Raw genomic sequence first — 13,905 nt, forward strand, 5'->3', positions numbered from 1 at the left:
GAACCCGGGCCGCGGCGGTGAGAGCGCCGAATCCTAACCACTAGACCACAAGGGAAGGATACTGCAGTCCAAATTGGTCCACAATTTGAAATGGTACATACAGTGGGTCAGAAGTTTACAAACACTAGGTTGGCTGTGCCTTTAAACAACTTGGACAATGACCAAAAATGATGTCCTGGCTTTAGAATCTTCTGATAGGCTAATTGACATAATTTGAGTCAATTGGAGGTGTACCTGTAGATGTATTTCATGGCCTGCCTTCAAACTCAGTGCCTCTTTGCTTGAGATCATGGGATTTTCAAAAGAAATCAGCCAAGACCTCAGATATAAAATGTAGACCTCAGAAGGACACTGCAGGGCAAATAATTTTGTAATTTGAAGTGGTACTGATATTCCCTGACCGGGAATACGAACCCGGGCCGCGGCGGTGAGAGCGCCGAATCCTAACCACTAGACAACCAGGGAAGGATACTGCAATTCAAATTGTTTCATAATTTGAAATGGTACATACAGTTGAAGTCTGAAGTTTACATACACTTAGGTTGGAGTCATTAAAACTCGTTTGTCAACCATTCCACACATTTCTTGTTAACAAACTATAGTTTTGGCAAGTCGGTTAGGACATCTACTTTGTGCATGACACAAGTAATTTTTCCAAAATTTGTTTACAGACAGATTATTTCACTTATAATTCAGTGTATCACAAATCCAGTGGGTCAGAAGTTTACAAACACTAGGTTGGCTGTGCCTTTAAACAACTTGGACAATGACCAAAAATGATGTCCTGGCTTTAGAATCTTCTGATAGGCTAATTGACATAATTTGAGTCAATTGGAGGTGTACCTGTAGATGTTTTTCATGGCCTGCCTTCAAACTCAGTGCCTCTTTGCTTGAGATCATGGGATTTTCAAAAGAAATCAGCCAAGACCTCAGAAATAAAATGTAGACGTCCACAAGTCTGGTTCATCCTTGGGAGCAATTTCCAAACGCCTGAAGGTACCACGTTCCTCTGTACAAGCAATAGTATGCAAAACAACAGCAAAGGACCTTGTGAAGATGCTGGAGGAAACAGATACAGAAGTATCTACAGTGAAACGAGTCCTATATCGACATAACCTGAAAATGCCAGACTACAGTTTGGGGACAAAGATCCTACTTTTTGGAGAAATGTCCTCTGGTCTGATGAAACAAAAATAGAAGTGTTTGGCCATATTGACCATTGTTGTGTTTGGAGGAGAAAGGGGGTGTCTTACAAGCCGAAGAACACCATCCCAACCGTGAAGCACAGGGGTGGCAGCATCATGTTGTGGGGGTGCTTTGCTGCAGGAGAGACTGGTGCACAACTAGAACAAGAGGGAAGGACACTGCAGGGCAAATGGTTTTGTAATTTGAAGTGGTACATATGTGCAATAACCTACTAAATTCATTGTGACAGGTTGCACAAGTAAACAAGTCGCAAAAGAGAAGTTCCCTGACCGGGAATCGAACCCGGGCCGCGGCGGTGAGAGTGCCGAATCCTAACCACTAGACCACAAGGGAAGGATACTGCAGTCCAAATTGGTCCACAATTTGAAATGGTACATACAGTGGGTCAGAAGTTTACAAACACTAGGTTGGCTGTGCCTTTAAACAACTTGGACAATGACCAAAAATGATGTCCTGGCTTTAGAATCTTCTGATAGGCTAATTGACATAATTTGAGTCAATTGGAGGTGTACCTGTAGATGTATTTCATGGCCTGCCTTCAAACTCAGTGCCTCTTTGCTTGAGATCATGGGATTTTCAAAAGAAATCAGCCAAGACCTCAGATATAAAATGTAGACCTCAGAAGGACACTGCAGGGCAAATAATTTTGTAATTTGAAGTGGTACTGATATTCCCTGACCGGGAATACGAACCCGGGCCGCGGCGGTGAGAGCGCCGAATCCTAACCACTAGACAACCAGGGAAGGATACTGCAATTCAAATTGTTTCATAATTTGAAATGGTACATACAGTTGAAGTCTGAAGTTTACATACACTTAGGTTGGAGTCATTAAAACTCGTTTGTCAACCATTCCACACATTTCTTGTTAACAAACTATAGTTTTGGCAAGTCGGTTAGGACATCTACTTTGTGCATGACACAAGTAATTTTTCCAAAATTTGTTTACAGACAGATTATTTCACTTATAATTCAGTGTATCACAAATCCAGTGGGTCAGAAGTTTACAAACACTAGGTTGGCTGTGCCTTTAAACAACTTGGACAATGACCAAAAATGATGTCCTGGCTTTAGAATCTTCTGATAGGCTAATTGACATAATTTGAGTCAATTGGAGGTGTACCTGTAGATGTATTTCATGGCCTGCCTTCAAACTCAGTGCCTCTTTGCTTTAGATCATGGGATTTTCAAAAGAAATCAGCCAAGACCTCAGATATAAAATGTAGACCTCAGAAGGACACTGCAGGGCAAATAATTTTGTAATTTGAAGTGGTACTGATATTCCCTGACCGGGAATCGAACCCGGGCCGCGGCGGTGAGAGCGCCGAATCCTAACCACTAGACAACCAGGGAAGGATACTGCAATTCAAATTGTTTCATAATTTGAAATGGTACATACAGTTGAAGTCTGAAGTTTACATACACTTAGGTTGGAGTCATTAAAACTCGTTTGTCAACCATTCCACACATTTCTTGTTAACAAACTATAGTTTTGGCAAGTCGGTTAGGACATCTACTTTGTGCATGACACAAGTAATTTTTCCAAAATTTGTTTACAGACAGATTATTTCACTTATAATTCAGTGTATCACAAATCCAGTGGGTCAGAAGTTTACAAACACTAGGTTGGCTGTGCCTTTAAACAACTTGGACAATGACCAAAAATGATGTCCTGGCTTTAGAATCTTCTGATAGGCTAATTGACATAATTTGAGTCAATTGGAGGTGTACCTGTAGATGTTTTTCATGGCCTGCCTTCAAACTCAGTGCCTCTTTGCTTGAGATCATGGGATTTTCAAAAGAAATCAGCCAAGACCTCAGAAATAAAATGTAGACGTCCACAAGTCTGGTTCATCCTTGGGAGCAATTTCCAAACGCCTGAAGGTACCACGTTCCTCTGTACAAGCAATAGTATGCAAAACAACAGCAAAGGACCTTGTGAAGATGCTGGAGGAAACAGATACAGAAGTATCTACAGTGAAACGAGTCCTATATCGACATAACCTGAAAATGCCAGACTACAGTTTGGGGACAAAGATCCTACTTTTTGGAGAAATGTCCTCTGGTCTGATGAAACAAAAATAGAAGTGTTTGGCCATATTGACCATTGTTGTGTTTGGAGGAGAAAGGGGGTGTCTTACAAGCCGAAGAACACCATCCCAACCGTGAAGCACAGGGGTGGCAGCATCATGTTGTGGGGGTGCTTTGCTGCAGGAGAGACTGGTGCACAACTAGAACAAGAGGGAAGGACACTGCAGGGCAAATGGTTTTGTAATTTGAAGTGGTACATATGTGCAATAACCTACTAAATTCATTGTGACAGGTTGCACAAGTAAACAAGTCGCAAAAGAGAAGTTCCCTGACCGGGAATCGAACCCGGGCCGCGGCGGTGAGAGCGCCGAATCCTAATCACTAGACCACAAGGGAAGGATACTGCAGTCCAAATTGGTCCACAATTTGAAATGGTACATACAGTGGGTCAGAAGTTTACAAACACTAGGTTGGCTGTGCCTTTAAACAACTTGGACAATGACCAAAAATGATGTCCTGGCTTTAGAATCTTCTGATAGGCTAATTGACATAATTTGAGTCAATTGGAGGTGTACCTGTAGATGTATTTCATGGCCTGCCTTCAAACTCAGTGCCTCTTTGCTTGAGATCATGGGATTTTCAAAAGAAATCAGCCAAGACCTCAGATATAAAATGTAGACCTCAGAAGGACACTGCAGGGCAAATAATTTTGTAATTTGAAGTGGTACTGATATTCCCTGACCGGGAATACGAACCCGGGCCGCGGCGGTGAGAGCGCCGAATCCTAACCACTAGACAACCAGGGAAGGATACTGCAATTCAAATTGTTTCATAATTTGAAATGGTACATACAGTTGAAGTCTGAAGTTTACATACACTTAGGTTGGAGTCATTAAAACTCGTTTGTCAACCATTCCACACATTTCTTGTTAACAAACTATAGTTTTGGCAAGTCGGTTAGGACATCTACTTTGTGCATGACACAAGTAATTTTTCCAAAATTTGTTTACAGACAGATTATTTCACTTATAATTCAGTGTATCACAAATCCAGTGGGTCAGAAGTTTACAAACACTAGGTTGGCTGTGCCTTTAAACAACTTGGACAATGACCAAAAATGATGTCCTGGCTTTAGAATCTTCTGATAGGCTAATTGACATAATTTGAGTCAATTGGAGGTGTACCTGTAGATGTATTTCATGGCCTGCCTTCAAACTCAGTGCCTCTTTGCTTTAGATCATGGGATTTTCAAAAGAAATCAGCCAAGACCTCAGATATAAAATGTAGACCTCAGAAGGACACTGCAGGGCAAATAATTTTGTAATTTGAAGTGGTACTGATATTCCCTGACCGGGAATCGAACCCGGGCCGCGGCGGTGAGAGCGCCGAATCCTAACCACTAGACAACCAGGGAAGGATACTGCAATTCAAATTGTTTCATAATTTGAAATGGTACATACAGTTGAAGTCTGAAGTTTACATACACTTAGGTTGGAGTCATTAAAACTCGTTTGTCAACCATTCCACACATTTCTTGTTAACAAACTATAGTTTTGGCAAGTCGGTTAGGACATCTACTTTGTGCATGACACAAGTAATTTTTCCAAAATTTGTTTACAGACAGATTATTTCACTTATAATTCAGTGTATCACAAATCCAGTGGGTCAGAAGTTTACAAACACTAGTTTGGCTGTGCCTTTAAACAACTTGGACAATGACCAAAAATGATGTCCTGGCTTTAGAATCTTCTGATAGGCTAATTGACATATTTTGAGTCAATTGGAGGTGTACCTGTAGATGTATTTCATGGCCTGCCTTCAAACTCAGTGCCTCTTTGCTTGAGATCATGGGATTTTCAAAAGAAATCAGCCAAGACCTCAGAAATAAAATGTAGACCTCAGAAGGACACTGCAGGGCAAATCGTTTTGTAACTTGAAGTGGTACTGATATTACCTGACCGGGAATCAAACCCGGGCCGCGGCGGTGAGAGCGCCGAATCCTAACCACTAGACAACCAGGGAAGGATACTGCAATTCAAATTGTTTCATAATTTGAAATGGTACATACAGTTGAAGTCTGAAGTTTACATACACTTAGGTTGGAGTCATTAAAACTCGTTTGTCAACCATTCCACACATTTCTTGTTAACAAACTATAGTTTTGGCAAGTCGGTTAGGACATCTACTTTGTGCATGACACAAGTAATTTTTCCAAAATTTGTTTACAGACAGATTATTTCACTTATAATTCAGTGTATCACAAATCCAGTGGGTCAGAAGTTTACAAACACTAGGTTGGCTGTGCCTTTAAACAACTTGGACAATGACCAAAAATGATGTCCTGGCTTTAGAATCTTCTGATAGGCTAATTGACATAATTTGAGTCAATTGGAGGTGTACCTGTAGATGTTTTTCATGGCCTGCCTTCAAACTCAGTGCCTCTTTGCTTGAGATCATGGGATTTTCAAAAGAAATCAGCCAAGACCTCAGAAATAAAATGTAGACGTCCACAAGTCTGGTTCATCCTTGGGAGCAATTTCCAAACGCCTGAAGGTACCACGTTCCTCTGTACAAGCAATAGTATGCAAAACAACAGCAAAGGACCTTGTGAAGATGCTGGAGGAAACAGATACAGAAGTATCTACAGTGAAACGAGTCCTATATCGACATAACCTGAAAATGCCAGACTACAGTTTGGGGACAAAGATCCTACTTTTTGGAGAAATGTCCTCTGGTCTGATGAAACAAAAATAGAAGTGTTTGGCCATATTGACCATTGTTGTGTTTGGAGGAGAAAGGGGGTGTCTTACAAGCCGAAGAACACCATCCCAACCGTGAAGAACAGGGGTGGCAGCATCATGTTGTGGGGGTGCTTTGCTGCAGGAGAGACTGGTGCACAACTAGAACAAGAGGGAAGGACACTGCAGGGCAAATGGTTTTGTAATTTGAAGTGGTACATATGTGCAATAACCTACTAAATTCATTGTGACAGGTTGCACAAGTAAACAAGTCGCAAAAGAGAAGTTCCCTGACCGGGAATCGAACCCGGGCCGCGGCGGTGAGAGCGCCGAATCCTAACCACTAGACCACCAGGGAAGGATACTGCAGTGCAAATTGGTCCACAATTTGAAATGGTACATACAGTGGGTCAGAAGTTTACAAACACTAGGTTGGCTGTGCCTTTAAACAACTTGGACAATGACCAAAAATGATGTCCTGGCTTTAGAATCTTCTGATAGGCTAATTGACATAATTTGAGTCAATTGGAGGTGTACCTGTAGATGTATTTCATGGCCTGCCTTCAAACTCAGTGCCTCTTTGCTTTAGATCATGGGATTTTCAAAAGAAATCAGCCAAGACCTCAGATATAAAATGTAGACCTCAGAAGGACACTGCAGGGCAAATAATTTTGTAATTTGAAGTGGTACTGATATTCCCTGACCGGGAATCGAACCCGGGCCGCGGCGGTGAGAGCGCCGAATCCTAACCACTAGACAACCAGGGAAGGATACTGCAATTCAAATTGTTTCATAATTTGAAATGGTACATACAGTTGAAGTCTGAAGTTTACATACACTTAGGTTGGAGTCATTAAAACTCGTTTGTCAACCATTCCACACATTTCTTGTTAACAAACTATAGTTTTGGCAAGTCGGTTAGGACATCTACTTTGTGCATGACACAAGTAATTTTTCCAAAATTTGTTTACAGACAGATTATTTCACTTATAATTCAGTGTATCACAAATCCAGTGGGTCAGAAGTTTACAAACACTAGTTTGGCTGTGCCTTTAAACAACTTGGACAATGACCAAAAATGATGTCCTGGCTTTAGAATCTTCTGATAGGCTAATTGACATATTTTGAGTCAATTGGAGGTGTACCTGTAGATGTATTTCATGGCCTGCCTTCAAACTCAGTGCCTCTTTGCTTGAGATCATGGGATTTTCAAAAGAAATCAGCCAAGACCTCAGAAATAAAATGTAGACCTCAGAAGGACACTGCAGGGCAAATCGTTTTGTAACTTGAAGTGGTACTGATATTACCTGACCGGGAATCAAACCCGGGCCGCGGCGGTGAGAGCGCCGAATCCTAACCACTAGACAACCAGGGAAGGATACTGCAATTCAAATTGTTTCATAATTTGAAATGGTACATACAGTTGAAGTCTGAAGTTTACATACACTTAGGTTGGAGTCATTAAAACTCGTTTGTCAACCATTCCACACATTTCTTGTTAACAAACTATAGTTTTGGCAAGTCGGTTAGGACATCTACTTTGTGCATGACACAAGTAATTTTTCCAAAATTTGTTTACAGACAGATTATTTCACTTATAATTCAGTGTATCACAAATCCAGTGGGTCAGAAGTTTACAAACACTAGGTTGGCTGTGCCTTTAAACAACTTGGACAATGACCAAAAATGATGTCCTGGCTTTAGAATCTTCTGATAGGCTAATTGACATAATTTGAGTCAATTGGAGGTGTACCTGTAGATGTTTTTCATGGCCTGCCTTCAAACTCAGTGCCTCTTTGCTTGAGATCATGGGATTTTCAAAAGAAATCAGCCAAGACCTCAGAAATAAAATGTAGACGTCCACAAGTCTGGTTCATCCTTGGGAGCAATTTCCAAACGCCTGAAGGTACCACGTTCCTCTGTACAAGCAATAGTATGCAAAACAACAGCAAAGGACCTTGTGAAGATGCTGGAGGAAACAGATACAGAAGTATCTACAGTGAAACGAGTCCTATATCGACATAACCTGAAAATGCCAGACTACAGTTTGGGGACAAAGATCCTACTTTTTGGAGAAATGTCCTCTGGTCTGATGAAACAAAAATAGAAGTGTTTGGCCATATTGACCATTGTTGTGTTTGGAGGAGAAAGGGGGTGTCTTACAAGCCGAAGAACACCATCCCAACCGTGAAGAACAGGGGTGGCAGCATCATGTTGTGGGGGTGCTTTGCTGCAGGAGAGACTGGTGCACAACTAGAACAAGAGGGAAGGACACTGCAGGGCAAATGGTTTTGTAATTTGAAGTGGTACATATGTGCAATAACCTACTAAATTCATTGTGACAGGTTGCACAAGTAAACAAGTCGCAAAAGAGAAGTTCCCTGACCGGGAATCGAACCCGGGCCGCGGCGGTGAGAGCGCCGAATCCTAACCACTAGACCACCAGGGAAGGATACTGCAGTGCAAATTGGTCCACAATTTGAAATGGTACATACAGTGGGTCAGAAGTTTACAAACACTAGGTTGGCTGTGCCTTTAAACAACTTGGACAATGACCAAAAATGATGTCCTGGCTTTAGAATCTTCTGATAGGCTAATTGACATAATTTGAGTCAATTGGAGGTGTACCTGTAGATGTATTTCATGGCCTGCCTTCAAACTCAGTGCCTCTTTGCTTTAGATCATGGGATTTTCAAAAGAAATCAGCCAAGACCTCAGATATAAAATGTAGACCTCAGAAGGACACTGCAGGGCAAATAATTTTGTAATTTGAAGTGGTACTGATATTCCCTGACCGGGAATCGAACCCGGGCCGCGGCGGTGAGAGCGCCGAATCCTAACCACTAGACAACCAGGGAAGGATACTGCAATTCAAATTGTTTCATAATTTGAAATGGTACATACAGTTGAAGTCTGAAGTTTACATACACTTAGGTTGGAGTCATTAAAACTCGTTTGTCAACCATTCCACACATTTCTTGTTAACAAACTATAGTTTTGGCAAGTCGGTTAGGACATCTACTTTGTGCATGACACAAGTAATTTTTCCAAAATTTGTTTACAGACAGATTATTTCACTTATAATTCAGTGTATCACAAATCCAGTGGGTCAGAAGTTTACAAACACTAGTTTGGCTGTGCCTTTAAACAACTTGGACAATGACCAAAAATGATGTCCTGGCTTTAGAATCTTCTGATAGGCTAATTGACATATTTTGAGTCAATTGGAGGTGTACCTGTAGATGTATTTCATGGCCTGCCTTCAAACTCAGTGCCTCTTTGCTTGAGATCATGGGATTTTCAAAAGAAATCAGCCAAGACCTCAGAAATAAAATGTAGACCTCAGAAGGACACTGCAGGGCAAATCGTTTTGTAACTTGAAGTGGTACTGATATTACCTGACCGGGAATCAAACCCGGGCCGCGGCGGTGAGAGCGCCGAATCCTAACCACTAGACAACCAGGGAAGGATACTGCAATTCAAATTGTTTCATAATTTGAAATGGTACATACAGTTGAAGTCTGAAGTTTACATACACTTAGGTTGGAGTCATTAAAACTCGTTTGTCAACCATTCCACACATTTCTTGTTAACAAACTATAGTTTTGGCAAGTCGGTTAGGACATCTACTTTGTGCATGACACAAGTAATTTTTCCAAAATTTGTTTACAGACAGATTATTTCACTTATAATTCAGTGTATCACAAATCCAGTGGGTCAGAAGTTTACAAACACTAGGTTGGCTGTGCCTTTAAACAACTTGGACAATGACCAAAAATGATGTCCTGGCTTTAGAATCTTCTGATAGGCTAATTGACATATTTTGAGTCAATTGGAGGTGTACCTGTAGATGTATTTCATGGCCTGCCTTCAAACTCAGTGCCTCTTTGCTTGAGATCATGGGATTTTCAAAAGAAATCAGCCAAGACCTCAGAAATAAAATGTAGACCTCAGAAGGACACTGCAGGGCAAATCGTTTTGTAACTTGAAGTGGTACTGATATTACCTGACCGGGAATCAAACCCGGGCCGCGGCGGTGAGAGCGCCGAATCCTAACCACTAGACAACCAGGGAAGGATACTGCAATTCAAATTGTTTCATAATTTGAAATGGTACATACAGTTGAAGTCTGAAGTTTACATACACTTAGGTTGGAGTCATTAAAACTCGTTTGTCAACCATTCCACACATTTCTTGTTAACAAACTATAGTTTTGGCAAGTCGGTTAGGACATCTACTTTGTGCATGACACAAGTAATTTTTCCAAAATTTGTTTACAGACAGATTATTTCACTTATAATTCAGTGTATCACAAATCCAGTGGGTCAGAAGTTTACAAACACTAGGTTGGCTGTGCCTTTAAACAACTTGGACAATGACCAAAAATGATGTCCTGGCTTTAGAATCTTCTGATAGGCTAATTGACATAATTTGAGTCAATTGGAGGTGTACCTGTAGATGTTTTTCATGGCCTGCCTTCAAACTCAGTGCCTCTTTGCTTGAGATCATGGGATTTTCAAAAGAAATCAGCCAAGACCTCAGAAATAAAATGTAGACGTCCACAAGTCTGGTTCATCCTTGGGAGCAATTTCCAAACGCCTGAAGGTACCACGTTCCTCTGTACAAGCAATAGTATGCAAAACAACAGCAAAGGACCTTGTGAAGATGCTGGAGGAAACAGATACAGAAGTATCTACAGTGAAACGAGTCCTATATCGACATAACCTGAAAATGCCAGACTACAGTTTGGGGACAAAGATCCTACTTTTTGGAGAAATGTCCTCTGGTCTGATGAAACAAAAATAGAAGTGTTTGGCCATATTGACCATTGTTGTGTTTGGAGGAGAAAGGGGGTGTCTTACAAGCCGAAGAACACCATCCCAACCGTGAAGAACAGGGGTGGCAGCATCATGTTGTGGGGGTGCTTTGCTGCAGGAGAGACTGGTGCACAACTAGAACAAGAGGGAAGGACACTGCAGGGCAAATGGTTTTGTAATTTGAAGTGGTACATATGTGCAATAACCTACTAAATTCATTGTGACAGGTTGCACAAGTAAACAAGTCGCAAAAGAGAAGTTCCCTGACCGGGAATCGAACCCGGGCCGCGGCGGTGAGAGCGCCGAATCCTAACCACTAGACCACCAGGGAAGGATACTGCAGTGCAAATTGGTCCACAATTTGAAATGGTACATACAGTGGGTCAGAAGTTTACAAACACTAGGTTGGCTGTGCCTTTAAACAACTTGGACAATGACCAAAAATGATGTCCTGGCTTTAGAATCTTATGATAGGCTAATTGACATAATTTGAGTCAATTGGAGGTGTACCTGTAGATGTATTTCATGGCCTGCCTTCAAACTCAGTGCCTCTTTGGTTGAGATCATGGGATTTTCAAAAGAAATCAGCCAAGACCTCAGATATAAAATGTAGACCTCAGAAGGACACTGCAGGGCAAATAATTTTGTAATTTGAAGTGGTACTGATATTCCCTGACCGGGAATCGAACCCGGGCCGCGGCGGTGAGAGCGCCGAATCCTAACCACTAGACAACCAGGGAAGGATACTGCCATTCAAATTGTTTCATAATTTGAAATGGTACATACAGTTGAAGTCTGAAGTTTACATACACTTAGGTTGGAGTCATTAAAACTCGTTTGTCAACCATTCCACACATTTCTTGTTAACAAACTATAGTTTTGGCAAGTCGGTTAGGACATCTACTTTGTGCATGACACAAGTAATTTTTCCAAAATTTGTTTACAGACAGATTATTTCACTTATAATTCAGTGTATCACAAATCCAGTGGGTCAGAAGTTTACAAACACTAGTTTGGCTGTGCCTTTAAACAACTTGGACAATGACCAAAAATGATGTCCTGGCTTTAGAATCTTCTGATAGGCTAATTGACATATTTTGAGTCAATTGGAGGTGTACCTGTAGATGTATTTCATGGCCTGCCTTCAAACTCAGTGCCTCTTTGCTTGAGATCATGGGATTTTCAAAAGAAATCAGCCAAGACCTCAGAAATAAAATGTAGACCTCAGAAGGACACTGCAGGGCAAATCGTTTTGTGACTTGAAGTGGTACTGATATTACCTGACCGGGAATCAAACCAGGGCCGCGGCGGTGAGAGCGCCGAATCCTAACCACTAGACAACCAGGGAAGGATACTGCAATTCAAATTGTTTCATAATTTGAAATGGTACATACAGTTGAAGTCTGAAGTTTACATACACTTAGGTTGGAGTCATTAAAACTCGTTTGTCAACCATTCCACACATTTCTTGTTAACAAACTATAGTTTTGGCAAGTCGGTTAGGACATCTACTTTGTGCATGACACAAGTAATTTTTCCAAAATTTGTTTACAGACAGATTATTTCACTTATAATTCAGTGTATCACAAATCCAGTGGGTCAGAAGTTTACAAACACTAGGTTGGCTGTGCCTTTAAACAACTTGGACAATGACCAAAAATGATGTCCTGGCTTTAGAATCTTCTGATAGGCTAATTGACATAATTTGAGTCAATTGGAGGTGTACCTGTAGATGTTTTTCATGGCCTGCCTTCAAACTCAGTGCCTCTTTGCTTGAGATCATGGGATTTTCAAAAGAAATCAGCCAAGACCTCAGAAATAAAATGTAGACGTCCACAAGTCTGGTTCATCCTTGGGAGCAATTTCCAAACGCCTGAAGGTACCACGTTCCTCTGTACAAGCAATAGTATGCAAAACAACAGCAAAGGACCTTGTGAAGATGCTGGAGGAAACAGATACAGAAGTATCTACAGTGAAACGAGTCCTATATCGACATAACCTGAAAATGCCAGACTACAGTTTGGGGACAAAGATCCTACTTTTTGGAGAAATGTCCTCTGGTCTGATGAAACAAAAATAGAAGTGTTTGGCCATATTGACCATTGTTGTGTTTGGAGGAGAAAGGGGGTGTCTTACAAGCCGAAGAACACCATCCCAACCGTGAAGCACAGGGGTGGCAGCATCATGTTGTGGGGGTGCTTTGCTGCAGGAGAGACTGGTGCACAACTAGAACAAGAGGGAAGGACACTGCAGGGCAAATGGTTTTGTAATTTGAAGTGGTACATATGTGCAATAACCTACTAAATTCATTGTGACAGGTTGCACAAGTAAACAAGTCGCAAAAGAGAAGTTCCCTGACCGGGAATCGAACCCGGGCCGCGGCGGTGAGAGCGCCGAATCCTAACCACTAGACCACCAGGGAAGGATACTGCAGTGCAAATTGGTCCACAATTTGAAATGGTACATACAGTGGGTCAGAAGTTTAAAAACACTAGGTTGGCTGTGCCTTTAAACAAATAGGACAATGACCAAAAATGATGTCCTGGCTTTAGAATCTTCTGATAGGCTACTTGACATAATTTGAGTCAATTGGAGGTGTACCTGTAGATGTATTTCATGGCCTGCCTTCAAACTCAGTGCCTCTTTGCTTGAGATCATGGGATTTTCAAAAGAAATCAGCCAAGACCTCAGATATAAAATTTAGACCTCAGAAGGACACTGCAGGGCAAATAATTTTGTAATTTGAAGTGGTACTGATATTCCCTGACCGGGAATCGAACCCGGGCCGCTGCGGTGAGAGCGCCGAATCCTAACCACTAGACAACCAGGGAAGGATACTGCAATTCAAATTGTTTCATAATTTGAAATGGTACATACAGTTGAAGTCTGAAGTTTACATACACTTAGGTTGGAGTCATTAAAACTCGTTTGTCAACCATTCCACACATTTCTTGTTAACAAACTATAGTTTTGGCAAGTCGGTTAGGACATCTACTTTGTGCATGACACAAGTAATTTTTCCAAAATTTGTTTACAGACAGATTATTTCACTTATAATTCAGTGTATCACAAATCCAGTGGGTCAGAAGTTTACAAACACTAGGTTGGCTGTGCC

At 41.3% G+C, this 13,905-nt stretch overlaps 4 non-coding genes across 4 annotated transcripts; all 4 read right to left on the minus strand.

Annotated features, from left to right (window-relative positions):
* Nucleotides 1–6,259: 6,259 nt before the first annotated feature.
* On the minus strand, nucleotides 6,260–6,331 carry trnae-cuc (transfer RNA glutamic acid (anticodon CUC)). The gene has a single exon. It is a non-coding gene; the product is annotated as a tRNA-Glu (tRNA).
* A 2,019-nt stretch (nucleotides 6,332–8,350) lies between these two features.
* Nucleotides 8,351–8,422, minus strand: trnae-cuc (transfer RNA glutamic acid (anticodon CUC)). The gene has a single exon. It is a non-coding gene; the product is annotated as a tRNA-Glu (tRNA).
* A 2,627-nt stretch (nucleotides 8,423–11,049) lies between these two features.
* Nucleotides 11,050–11,121, minus strand: trnae-cuc (transfer RNA glutamic acid (anticodon CUC)). Its single transcript has one exon. It is a non-coding gene; the product is annotated as a tRNA-Glu (tRNA).
* Nucleotides 11,122–13,140: 2,019 nt separating this feature from the next.
* Nucleotides 13,141–13,212, minus strand: trnae-cuc (transfer RNA glutamic acid (anticodon CUC)). Its single transcript has one exon. It is a non-coding gene; the product is annotated as a tRNA-Glu (tRNA).
* Between the last annotated feature and the right edge of the window lie 693 nt (nucleotides 13,213–13,905).

This window comes from Salvelinus fontinalis, chromosome 42, assembly GCF_029448725.1.
Source record: "Salvelinus fontinalis isolate EN_2023a chromosome 42, ASM2944872v1, whole genome shotgun sequence".
Taxonomy (NCBI): domain Eukaryota; kingdom Metazoa; phylum Chordata; class Actinopteri; order Salmoniformes; family Salmonidae; genus Salvelinus; species Salvelinus fontinalis.